The sequence below is a fragment of the Pinus tabuliformis genome, chromosome J, assembly GCF_031772625.1.
Source record: "Pinus tabuliformis cultivar Carrire ecotype Pingquan chromosome J, CPIR1, whole genome shotgun sequence".
Taxonomy (NCBI): domain Eukaryota; kingdom Viridiplantae; phylum Streptophyta; class Pinopsida; order Pinales; family Pinaceae; genus Pinus; species Pinus tabuliformis.
The window spans coordinates 140821399-140833903 of NC_142295.1; the positions used below are offsets into that span (position 1 = coordinate 140821399).

A 12505-nucleotide genomic window follows, 5' to 3' on the forward strand; every position below is an offset into this window, starting at 1 on the left:
AAAAAAACAATATCTACTCAAGCTTCTCTTTCTCATCTTTCGTTGTCAACTTTTCTCTTCTTTCTTTGTCAACTTCAAAATAAAAGGTTGAAGTGCAGTTTATTCGCGAGGAGTTTGAGGTCCTAGTGGCTTTCAAAAAAACAAATTTAGGCATCTTTGAGTTGCGTGTAGAGGGGTTCTAGAAATTTTGAAACCGTTTTTCAACCATCCTACCAACCATTGTGATTGGTGGCAGAAATTAGCCTACACAGTATTGGTTATTATAATTATTTATTTATTTATAGCGATTTCCAAGAACCAAACATTTCATATAATTGAGCAGAGTCTCTGCTTCTGGTAAATCTAGTGGCGTGTTTGAGAAAATGGCCATGCCCTGCTCTTTATTGTCATTCTATTTTCCCGTTCCTACGACGCTTAATACCAGAGGCAGTGGCACCAAACAGAACCTACGATCTGGTAGGCACAGGCATATAATTTGAAGTTTTATGTGGCGTTAGTTTCAACTCGGCTTCTTATTAATATTTTTGAATATGCAGGTTCAACCAAGATCATTGCTTGTGTCGGAGAAGGCACATCCCCCTTTCTAATCACTCTAATAATATGAGTACTGGTATGCTTATTCTCGTAATAATTTAAACGCTTTCAACATCCTACTACTGGTATGACTACTGGTATGCTTATTTCTTGTCATCTTTTATTGCATCCGTCCAGATTCGCTTTCTGCTGGTATACTTACGAAACGTGAATTCCCTGAGGGAGTTTGGAAGGATGATATTATTGATTCCCTAATGTCATCGAAAAAGGTTAGTATTATTATTCACTATTGTTGTTCGTCAATTAATGTTTTCTTTGTAAAATTAATACGGTTGACGTTGACCTGTATTCTATTAATTTTAGGGGGCAGTAGCAGCGGCGGAAGAGAAGCGTGTGGAGTCATTAATATGTGAGATTAAGGGTATGTTCAGAGGTATGGGCGATGGGGAAACGAATGCCTCTGCGTATGACACTGCTTGGGTAGCCAGGATTCCGGCTGTTGATGGCTCTGACCTCCCTCACTTTCCTCAAACACTCCAGTGGATTCTTCAGAATCAGTTGGAAGATGGCTCTTGGGGCGAAGAGAAGCATTTCTTAACATATGACAGAGTGCTGGCTACTCTTTCCTGCGTTATTACTCTCACCCTATGGCGTACTGGCGACACACAAGTGCACAAAGGTTTGCAAATTCTCCCAATATGAATAACTGTGAAAACATACTGTGTTTCACAATTTTTACTGTTGTATTTAATTTTTAATAATATATTTAATTGTTTGTTATGTTTAAATTACATATTATTTAATAATAATATTTTGATAATGAATCATACTTTCTAGTTTTAAAAGTTTATACAAATGAATTTTAATATAACTAAAAACTTTTTTGAAAAAATAACTATTTTGCTTTACCTATATATTATGGTTATTCTAAATAAATAGAAAATTCCAACTGTTAGCCATATTTATAATTTTTAATAAATCATAAATATCATCTGGCAGGTATTGAATTCTTAAAGAAACAGATTGGAATGATGGAGGACGAAGCCGACGATCAACGGCCAAGTGGATTTGAAATTGTGTTTCCAGCAATGTTGAACGAAGCAGAAAACCTATGGGTGGATTTGCCTTATGAATTGCCATCCATCAAACAAATAATTCAGAAGCGAGAGGCTAAGCTTAAAAGGTTGCTTAATAAACTAATCTGGTTAAGCTTAAATGGTTGCTTAATTAAACTGATCTGATCATGATGCTTTTCTACGCATATTTCTTGATAAAGTTGTTATTTCAGAGTTTAGATTTTTGCGATTAGTTTTGTATAGAAATTGTTTCTGGATTTATTGAATAAATATTAATTGGATTGATCTTTCAAATTAATATATATGCTTTATTTTTTTTATTTTTTTATTTCTTTTGTAAAACTAGTTTCTGGATCTAATGCATAAGTATTAATATTAATTCTTTGAATTAATATATATGGTTCATCATCAAAATCAAAAAGATAAAATAAATCATTTGGAAAATCAATACAACCCATAGTTATACAAGACATAATGTTACAATAGTTATATTATATATGTAATTATGCTCCATCAGACTAAATCTTCACATTTATTGATTCAAAATATCAATACAACCCCACCTATAATGTTTCGAAATGTCAATACAACCCATACTTATGCGATAGATCCAGAAACAATTTCTACACAAAAATTGCCATTTCTCAATGTTACTGTTTACCTAAACTCTCTGTCATGGTGGTGTTTGAATCAGGATTTCTACTTATGTTTTCTGTACCGCTCCAACAATATTGTTGTATTATTTGGAAGGCCTGCAAGAAATAGTAGACTGGCACAAAATCATCAGACTTCAATCCAAGGACGGATCATTCCTGGGCTCGCCAGCATCTACAGCCGCTGTATTCATGCGTACAGGGAACACCAAGTGCTTGGAATTCTTGAACTTCGTTTTAATGAAATTCGGAAACCATGGTACGAACATGAGTACAGTTTGATTTTACGATCAGGGCATTGATTTTTTTATTTATTATCATTTTATCTTTTTTTGTGAGAGACGAAAAGAACTAAATTGAAGATTACTAACCGAGAATTTGTTATTAATGTAGTGCCGGGTCACTATCCGCTTGATCTGATGGAACGTCTGTGGGCCGTTGATACCGTTGAACGGCTAGGGATCGATCGCCATTTCAAAAAGGAGATCAAAAACGCATTGGATTATGTTTACAGGTATCATGTTTTTGGAGTTGTCTATAATGCGACTTTTTGAGATTCCGGTGACGGAATCCGGCGGAAGAGAAATCATGATTTGTTGCAGTTAAAATGGTTTTTTAACTGCATATTCGGATTCAGCACCCTGAAAAACCCCTGGGACGCTTTCATTGTGCAGAAATTAGCTATCAAACTTGGATTCCAATAAATTACTGCCGGATTTTCACCGGAAAAAATCGCCGGAAAGACTTTCAAAAAGTCGCTTTAAAGACTACTGCTCATGTCTTTAATCTGCATTCTATACGATTCAGGTCCTTATCATTACGTCATTAATGCCAGAATTTTCTTGTCTCTGAAATTTGTGCGCAGCCATTGGGACGAAAGAGGCATTGGATGGGGGAGAGAGAATGCTGTCGCTGTCATTGATGTTACGGCGATGGGCCTTCGAATCTTGAGACTACATGGATACAATGTATCCGCAGGTAGGTAAACCAAAGTGCCGATGTATTGGCAGCTATATTATTTTTTTTTCACAAAAGAAAAAACGACTTCATGTGTTCATGTATTGGCAGCTATATTATTAGCTGGCAATTGTGCCAACCAATAGCCGAGTACTTGAATTTTTTCAGCCTGATAAAATCATCAACCAACTTTCTCTACCTAGAACCTATGAACTCTAGAACCGATGAACTCTGGTTATGTAGGTGTTGATTTCTGTTTTTTCTGGAACAGTGTACTTTCATTATAATCAACGAAAAACGTTTTTCCTGCTTTTGGAAAAAAAACAGTCATCAACCAAGTTTCTCTGGAACATTGTACTTTCATTATAATCAATGAAAAGCCTTTAAAAAAAAACAAAAAACTCATCAACTAACTTTTCTGGCAGATGTCTTAAAAACTTTTAGAGACCAGAATGGGGAGTTCTTTCGCTTCTCGGGTCAAACGGAGAGAGGAGTAACACACATGTTAAATGTCAATCGTTGCTCACATGTTGCAATGCCGGGAGAAACGGTCATGGAAGAAGCAAAACTCTGTACCGAAAGGTACCTGCGGAACGCTCTGGAAAATGTGGACGCATTAGACAAATGGGGTCTGAAAGAGAACATTCGGGGAGAGGTATATAATATAATATTTCCGGATCTTTAAACATCTCTATGTCTTGTTGCCACCTATAAAATTCCCCATCAATTAAGCCCAGTTTTCAAATTTGCTTCCGAAAATTATGGAAATTCTGGTCTATTTTTTGTGAATTCAAGTTATAGGTCTTTATTTCTAAGACTATGTAAATACAAGTTACACTAGGAAGCACTTGGGCGTTTATCCCGAGTGGTGGGAAAGGTCGGCTTATCGCCTCCCCACCTGGGTTTGATCCTGATTATTGTGTTTTATTTAGCTTCGCTACTCAGCAGCATATTGTAATAATCATGATTCTGTATATGGTAATAATCATGTTTCTGTATATATGTATATGCTAAATATGTGTAAATGTTGAATTTTGGATTAATACAGTTTCTCCAGAGACTTACCTTCCTCATTTTAAAAAAAAGTTACACTTTGAAATTTCAAAATTTTGACTATCTAATACTGAATTTACTTTTACCACTGTTAAAATTTTGATTCAATCATTCTTATTACTATTTTATTTTATTTTTTAAGGAATTCGGACCATTTTTAACCATCCAGACCAATTTGAAAACTGGGTAAACTATGGCAATTAATTGATGATCGTATATCTATATTCTATATACTTTGGCAATTTTATTTCCAGGTGGAGTACGCGCTCAAATATCCATGGCACAGGAGTCTGCCAAGACTGGAGGCTAGAAGCTACATTGAACATTACGGGCCAAACGATGTATGGCTTGGGAAAACCATGTATACGTAAGATACCAACCCTGTAATATTTGTAACATTCGTTTCGTCTATAGTGCCGTTTTTTAACATGCTAATGTGAAGTATTTTAATAATGTATTATTGATGGGTTCAGTATGCCATACATTAACAACGGAAAATACTTGGAACTGGCCAAACTGGACTTCAATAATGTGCAGTCCATACAGCAAAAGGAGATTCTCGAGCTTCGAAGGTGTTGCTTCCTATTTTTTAAGTCCAATGTTCCAATTCATATTCGTTTTTTTCTTATAAATTCAATGTTCCGACTGATCATATGGTCGATCGGCTTGCCTGAAAGCTTTAAGTGTGTCTCGAATTGTTCAAAGGTGGTGGAAATCATCGGGGTTTGCAGAGCTCAATTTCACCCGCGACCGTGTGGCTGAAATATATTTCTCAATAGCATCTACTATGTTTGAACCAGAGCTCGCTACGTGTAGAGCCATTTTTACCAAAACTACCGTCTGTCTGGTCATTTTAGACGACCTATATGACACGCATGCGTCTTTAGAAAACATCAAGCTGTTCAACGAAGCATTTAAAAGGTATAGACCTTGTATATTTAATCTCTTTCTTTTTTATATATATTTAATAGATCAAAAGCCTAATTAGTTTTTTGTAAGGATAGAAAGGTAAAAGAGGAAAGACAAAATTTCACACACAAACAATAATACAGAGTTTTGGTTTTTCTATTAATCATACAAAATTTGATTTGATTATAATGAATTCTCAAGTGTGGTTTATCCTCAAGATAAGATGAAGAACCAGATCATGGCAGCAAATTAAATAGAAAGACCCATCATTCAAATTGCTAGAAAGAAACAGCTACCATGATGGATCTCTCTATTTAATTTGCTGCTATGATCTGGTTCTTCATCTGAGGATGAACCACACTTACTGGTCCTAAATGCTAAAGGCTTAGACAAATAAATTTTGATGTGATTATCAACAAAAACATTTATGATAAATTTATTATAGATCACAGCAACCTCAATTCTATAATGAACTCATTATAAGATATTTATCTTTTTTTATTTGACTTATTATAATGAACCTATTATAGGGTATTTATCTATTTTTTTTTATTATTTGACTTATTATAATGAACCCATTATAAGTATTTATCATTTTTCAATTACTGACTAAGTCAAAATAATTTAAGATTCAAACATACACCATATTTTATTTTTTCAATAAAAACTAAAATCTAACTAACTTATACTTGACTCATACAAGATTCTAGCTAAAGCTCTTGCACTTAAAATGACCAGAGTAAGTCACACATTATTCTATGCTTGACTCACTTAACTAACCCTCTAAATTTCGATAACTCTGGATGCAATAATTACTAATTATTAACTATATATACATGCACATTCCTGACTCTTTGTTGTTTTAGATGGGATCTGTCTCTGTTAGACCGAATGCAAGAGCACATGAAAATATGCTTCCTTGCTCTGTACAATCTGGTTAATGAAATAGCGCAAGAAGGGCGCGAGAGACAGGGTCATGACGTGCTCGGTTACATTAGAAATTTAGTATGTATAATATAATTAAACTTACAAGTTTGATATTATTAATGGAGCTTTCCATTTTCCACGAAAGTATAGATAAGTTGATTATATATGAACTTATGCAGTGGGAGCTCGTGCTTGAAGCTTACACGAACGAAGCAGAATGGTCGGAAGCTAAATTTGTGCCGTCGTTCCATGAATACATAGCGACCGCTAGTATCTCTGTATCAGGGCCGACTCTCATTCTGATTTGTGTTCTTTTCACTGGAGAGCTTCTTACAGATCACATACTCTCCCAAATAGATTATCGATCCAAATTTGCATATCTCATAGGTTTGATAGGGCGTTTGCTGAATGATACCAAAACTTACCAGGTAGTGTACTCAACCTCTTATAATCCATCTTTTCTTCTTAAGCAGAAGCACTTGTAATTTATTTATTTATCTGGACGGTCACTAATTTTACTATTGATTAATGCAGGCGGAGAGAGGTCAAGGCGAGGTGGTTTCTGCCATTCAGTGTTACATGAAGGAGCATCCAGAAATATCAGAGGAAGAAGCTCTCGAATATGTTTATACTCTCCTGGAAAATGCCATCGCAGATTTTAAGTACGAATATCTCAAAACAAAACAGTACGTGCCAAACAATTGCAGGAGACTGTTTTTTGATCATGTAAGATTAATGCAGCTGTTTTACAAGGAACGAGACGGTTTCACACATTCGCATGATATGGAAATTAAAGAGCGCGTTCAAAAGGTCCTCTTCGAACCGGTTGCCTAGAATTCAATAAACTATTGTACACCACCTGCAGGGTGCCTAGAATTCAATAAACTATTATACACCACCTGCCCCCTGCAGAATAAACGGCTAGCGCCAATGCAAAGTCGCCAAGTCAGATGTGTTATTGAATTTGACTAGTTTATAAAGATATTGATTAATTTATAAAGATTTTTCTACATTAAACTGAATTTTTGAAAAATGGAAATTAATTTTTAAGAGCAATACTTAATTTATTTTTATGTTTTGTTTGCTTTTTTAAATATCAATCAGTTTGTACAAATTTTGAAAATTTTCCAATTCTCCAATTTTTTTTAATGCATAAGTATATTCATCCCATATAATCATTACATATAAGATAAAAATTCCTTTTGACAATTGTGTAAGTTATACATCTCAAACTTAAATTTTTGTATTTTAAATTTATATAATTTTTAGCAAAATTACCCTGGTTTAATATTTTTTTTAATGAAAGAAGAAATCATCTCACATGTAAATCAATTCAATGTCAAATTCTCCCAACGCCTTCATCATAAATGGACAACCGAGGACATGTTTCCATGTTCTATAGGATGAAAGAGAAGTTTGAAAAAAAAAATTGTGGTGAATGCAAGTATTTATATAATAATTTAGGGCATATTTGATGACTTCCCAACACATCAATACACCATGACATTACTCACTTCATGAAGTCTTTTTGAAGTTTGTAGCTTATGGAATTCTTTGAAGTATGATTGTAGGCAGAATCCTTTGAGCAGTAACTTGAAAATAATCAAACAGTGGATAAGCCACCACAAAGCCAGATTACAATTGACTAGCATGACTCTTACTAAGAGGATACAATATTTTTGTTGCCATGTCACTCAATCACAATGGGCTATTCAACTGAAAAAAATCCACAACTACTAATGCTCATATTTTTCGTCATATTAGTCAACAACCATGTCCCACTGCTTCAATGAATGCCAATAAAGTGACAACAATACTTTGCAACTGCTAAGCTTGTCAAAGTGTGCACGTTGAAAGGGAAAATTTAGTTATAGTCCAAGAAGTGATGCATCAATAATGCGCAAAAGGAGTTGGAAGAACAATTATTGAGATGCCAAAATCTATTGAAATGTTGGATGTGATTATTGTGAGGCTTTTTCTTTAAAAGAAAACTCTCATAAATAGCATGATATGTGGAAAGATGAAGCGTGTGTGTGGATTAGCTCATTCCGTGGAGATTTCTTCTCATAACAATGTAGTTTACTCATGGAGTTTTTTTAGTTACCCTTTTCATTGAACTTAACAGTCTCATCCCATGAACCCTCGAGAGTTCTCTCAGAATGAAAGGAGTTTTTTTCATAGAAGGGTTGATCATATTTTTGGCAATGGTTGAGAACCACTTTAGATATTGATTAATACGAGACTTGTATAATGTATCTTGTACAACTAATTTATGATTTCAAAGTTAATCTAGTGTGTTACGAAAATATGCAATTGACTCCACAATTCAAAGTCATGCACAAAGAAGAATGTCCCAAGACCTACCAAAAGTGTTTAGGAGAAATATGATGTAGCAAAATCAAGCTATAAGGTCATAGTGCATACACAATTTGGAAGCAAACTTGAATTCATCATCTTCACTAGAAATCCAAGCATCCACACATGGTCATGCCAAGTTTCAATACAATGATATTTATCACAATTACATTTTGAATCCAAGAAACACATAAAAAATAGTAGTTGGTTTTCAATAAGGGATAAACACACACCATATTTTACTTTACATCCACAACAATCACCATATTTTACCTTACATCCACAACAATCAACACATACAACCCTTGAACAAAGTAGCCACTTCAAGTATCCCATAGCTATAAATCAAATCTCAATAAAGCTAGCAAAATACCAATGTTCAAAATATAAGTACAAATCATACCTTCTTTTCTCCACTATGATTTCTCCTTCATAGACCAATCCCATTTCACAAAAAACAAAAGGTGACACCATTTCCTATTTAAATATTGATATCTTCCAACTATTTCCCTAAACTCTTATTTTCTTGTTATAAGTCCACTGCAAAAATATATGCTCACCACAAAACTCAAAATTGTCATAAGTATGGTGGCAGAAGCAAAATACAATGACATGCCATCTTAAAAATCTATCTACTCCTACAAGTTGGGGTAGATGAATAAGTTACAATTAAGTGTAACATTAATCTAAATTCAAGATTCCAAATCATAAACCATCTTGTTTGAAGAGTTTAACTTTTCTTGAAATTAAACAAGAGCTTACCACTAACGTTCTATGTATATAATTTTGTTGTTCATGTAGAGTTATAAGCTGAAAAAAATAAATTTTATGATATTGAACCTCTACTTATGGGTATGAACACAAATACAAGGATGTGAATGTCCTTAAGTGTTAGAGTTACTAATTAATTCATGGCTAAAGTGGGAGTACCACCTCCACCGTCTGATCCCATCAAAATTCAAAAAGGAACCATTGCCTCAGCTCGATCCAAGGGGCAACCACCACCACAAATATGAAGGTATACTTTATTTTTTTAATCCAAGTAACGAAATTAAAATTTTGTATAAATATGGATGATTAGGAGAGAAGAAGCATGCAAAGACAAAGTCACAATGTGATTGTAGTTGTTTGTTGTTTAGGTGTAGTTCTTCACTGTTAATAGTTGTTCATTGTTGAAACTACTTTATGAAGTCAAAGAAGTGAATATATGATAATCGCACAAAATTTGATGATTACATTTGAATGTTTAGGCACCACCTCGAGATGTGAGTTATAACTCACGAAATGTTTGGTATGAAATTGTTGGTTGGCATTTTAGGTTGTTGTAATATTTTATGTCATTTCTTACTACTGCATAGTTGTGATAACTACCCTTTGTGTTGTGAAGTGAAGGGGCAATTTTAAGAGCGGTTCTTTTATATCCAATCCTTTATTTCTTAAGAGCTAAACTGTAGCCAATGGATTATGTCTTGACAGTTCATATGTTGATCTATATGTGAGTATATATGTATGGATACAACGCTATGAACAAAATTTGTGGAAACTCCCCTATTTCCCTGTAGGGGCGGCAACTCATCTATAGTTTGTTGTTAAAACAAAGCATTGTTTTTTGTTAAAATCTAGGTTTTACATGTTGCAAATATTATTGTTGGTCTGTGGTTTCATCATTAGAGAGATTTTGAGGTAAAAGAATAGGTCTCCTAAGGGATATTATAAAAAATTATGAGTTAGGGATTTTATGGGGAAGGTATAATTGACAAGTCACCTCCTACACTACATTTCATTTACACTCTAAATAACTACAATTTACTAACTTTTGAGAATTGAATATAAAAAAAGTAATAAAAAAAATTCCTCAAAAGATATAAATATATATATAGAAGGTATAATTGAGAAGTCACCTCCTACACTACATTCCATTTACACTCTAAATAACTACAATTTACTAGCTTTTGAGAATTGAATAGAAAAAATAATAATAGTAAAAAATTCCTCAAAAGATATATATAATTCACTCCTTCATTCAACCATCAATATTATTGCTACGCACGACAATGAATATGTAGGGTAATGTTTGATGGCTTACATGTTATTCTTTGTTCCTTCATTCAACCATCGATATTAATGTTGTTCATGTACAAGTGTAGTTACAGAATATGAATTTGATGTGGGTTATATGTATATTTTACAAATTTTAGATTTTACAAGATAAGTGATGTGATGGGAAGTGAAATCTTGAGTAGGTGTGAAGTAAGATCCAGATGGGTTCATTTTTGTCAAAAATGGGTTGTGTTGGTAGGGAGTTCTTATTTCCAGTACAACACTTTCAAATTTTGAAACCCTCCAAATACTGCATCGAGGAAGCATGATATATGAGAAATAAAGAAGCGGAAAGAAAATTGTCAAGAGAGAGCTCAAAAAAGTTGAAAATTCTTTGTCAACTGTGGTTGAGGTATTTCTCCTATCATTATTATGTAGACAAGTTCATAAATTTGTTTATTCACTCTTTGTGATTGGTAATCATAAGTTAGAAAAAAATTGCTTTTTTTTTTTTGAAGAACCTATTTATGATACTGACAGTGAGAACTTTAGAGATGAAATTTGATGTTGCCTTAAATAGCTGGTTGATTGTTAATGCCACCAAAATTTTCTGATCCACAAACCAATCACTATACATCCATTTACAAATTGCACCAATTTATAATTCATCTAGCAGAAAACAATTTAAAGACAAGGCTATGTTAATTTTTCATAGCACTATATTGTTTCCTTTGATAATTGCATTTCTTCATTAATACATTAAGTTCACCCTAAAAAATCATAACATTATTTAGATTTACATCATTATTCATCATCATATGCAACTATGTAAAAAGAAAAATATCATCATCATCAATGCAACGGAACATAAAGGAGCAATAGAAGAAAATCATTCAGACATAGAGACACCAGGATTGGTTGGAGACTGGGGAAAAACCACTATGGGGAAAACCCTTGCGAATTCTTCTTCTTATATTTCCATCAAATAATTCAGTAAAAGAGAGTACAGTGATCCATATCTTCATCTATTCAACTAGCCAACAAAACATCTACAACATCCATGAAATGAACCCAACAATGTATATGCTTAAAACTCTGATTCTAAAGACTGTAATGAACTATCATTGTCTACAGTCAACTGTCAAACCCTGCTCTAATTGAGCGAAATATTTGGAAGACTGAGATTTCATCCTTTAGATCTCAGCCACACGGAGTTGGTGTCATGCAAGCAACTATATCTTTCCTAGTCGCTTCCTTAAGCCTGACATGCAAGCGAATTGGGTTAGATCTGTACTGTGGAAACCCTAAACCCCCAGTCGCATGGATGGAGAATTGCACATGTGACTAGAAGGCTCTAGTTTCATGGATGAGCTTCTGTGTGTGACTACAATCAAATACTTCTTGTTCTATGCTTGCGATTGGGGCCCAAAATCCTAAATTAGAGATGTGAGATTCAGACCCAGCAATTTCACCTCAGAGCAAACCTGATCCTCCGCGAACGAGCCTCAGACCTGTGCCAGCCAAAAGCTAAGATAGAAGAGTGTCTAATCATTGTGTCCAAATGAGGTAGAGGAAACTTGTATTTATAGCCTTTCATGGTGGTCCACTTTTATTTAGGGTCGACCTTATCAAATGTGCACATGTGGGCCTTTCTTCATAATTACACTTTCCCTTATCTAATTTGAGTGATCGTTAGTTCGATTTGGTCCTCTCAAAAAGAGGAATTCAATGCAATCATTATCTCCATCAGGTGAGTTGTCCAAAGTTTAATTTGACCGTACTTTCATATTTTTAACACTCCCTCTCAACTAGGGAGAATTCCACCCGCATCATGTCATGTGTATTCTATCATCAAATCATATCCAATATCACGTATATCATAATCTATGTTAGGTACCTATAGTACTATTGTAGCCCGCTTATTGCTATCATTGTGCCCATGTATCCCCCATATTGTGATTAGTGTACCCCATAGAAGCCAACTATTGTTATTGTTGCGCC

At 34.2% G+C, this 12505-nt stretch overlaps 1 pseudogene across 1 annotated transcript; it reads left to right on the forward strand.

Annotated features, from left to right (window-relative positions):
- The first annotated feature begins 319 nt into the window (after positions 1 to 319).
- Positions 320 to 7085, forward strand: LOC149226031 (monofunctional isopimaradiene synthase, chloroplastic-like; annotated as a pseudogene). Its single transcript, XR_016247710.1, has 15 exons — positions 320 to 456; positions 537 to 610; positions 712 to 803; positions 898 to 1213; positions 1534 to 1717; positions 2305 to 2522; positions 2657 to 2777; positions 3129 to 3241; positions 3646 to 3875; positions 4528 to 4640; positions 4747 to 4845; positions 4979 to 5194; positions 6049 to 6187; positions 6289 to 6537; positions 6644 to 7085. The product of XR_016247710.1 is annotated as a monofunctional isopimaradiene synthase, chloroplastic-like (transcript).
- The last annotated feature ends 5420 nt before the right edge of the window (positions 7086 to 12505 follow it).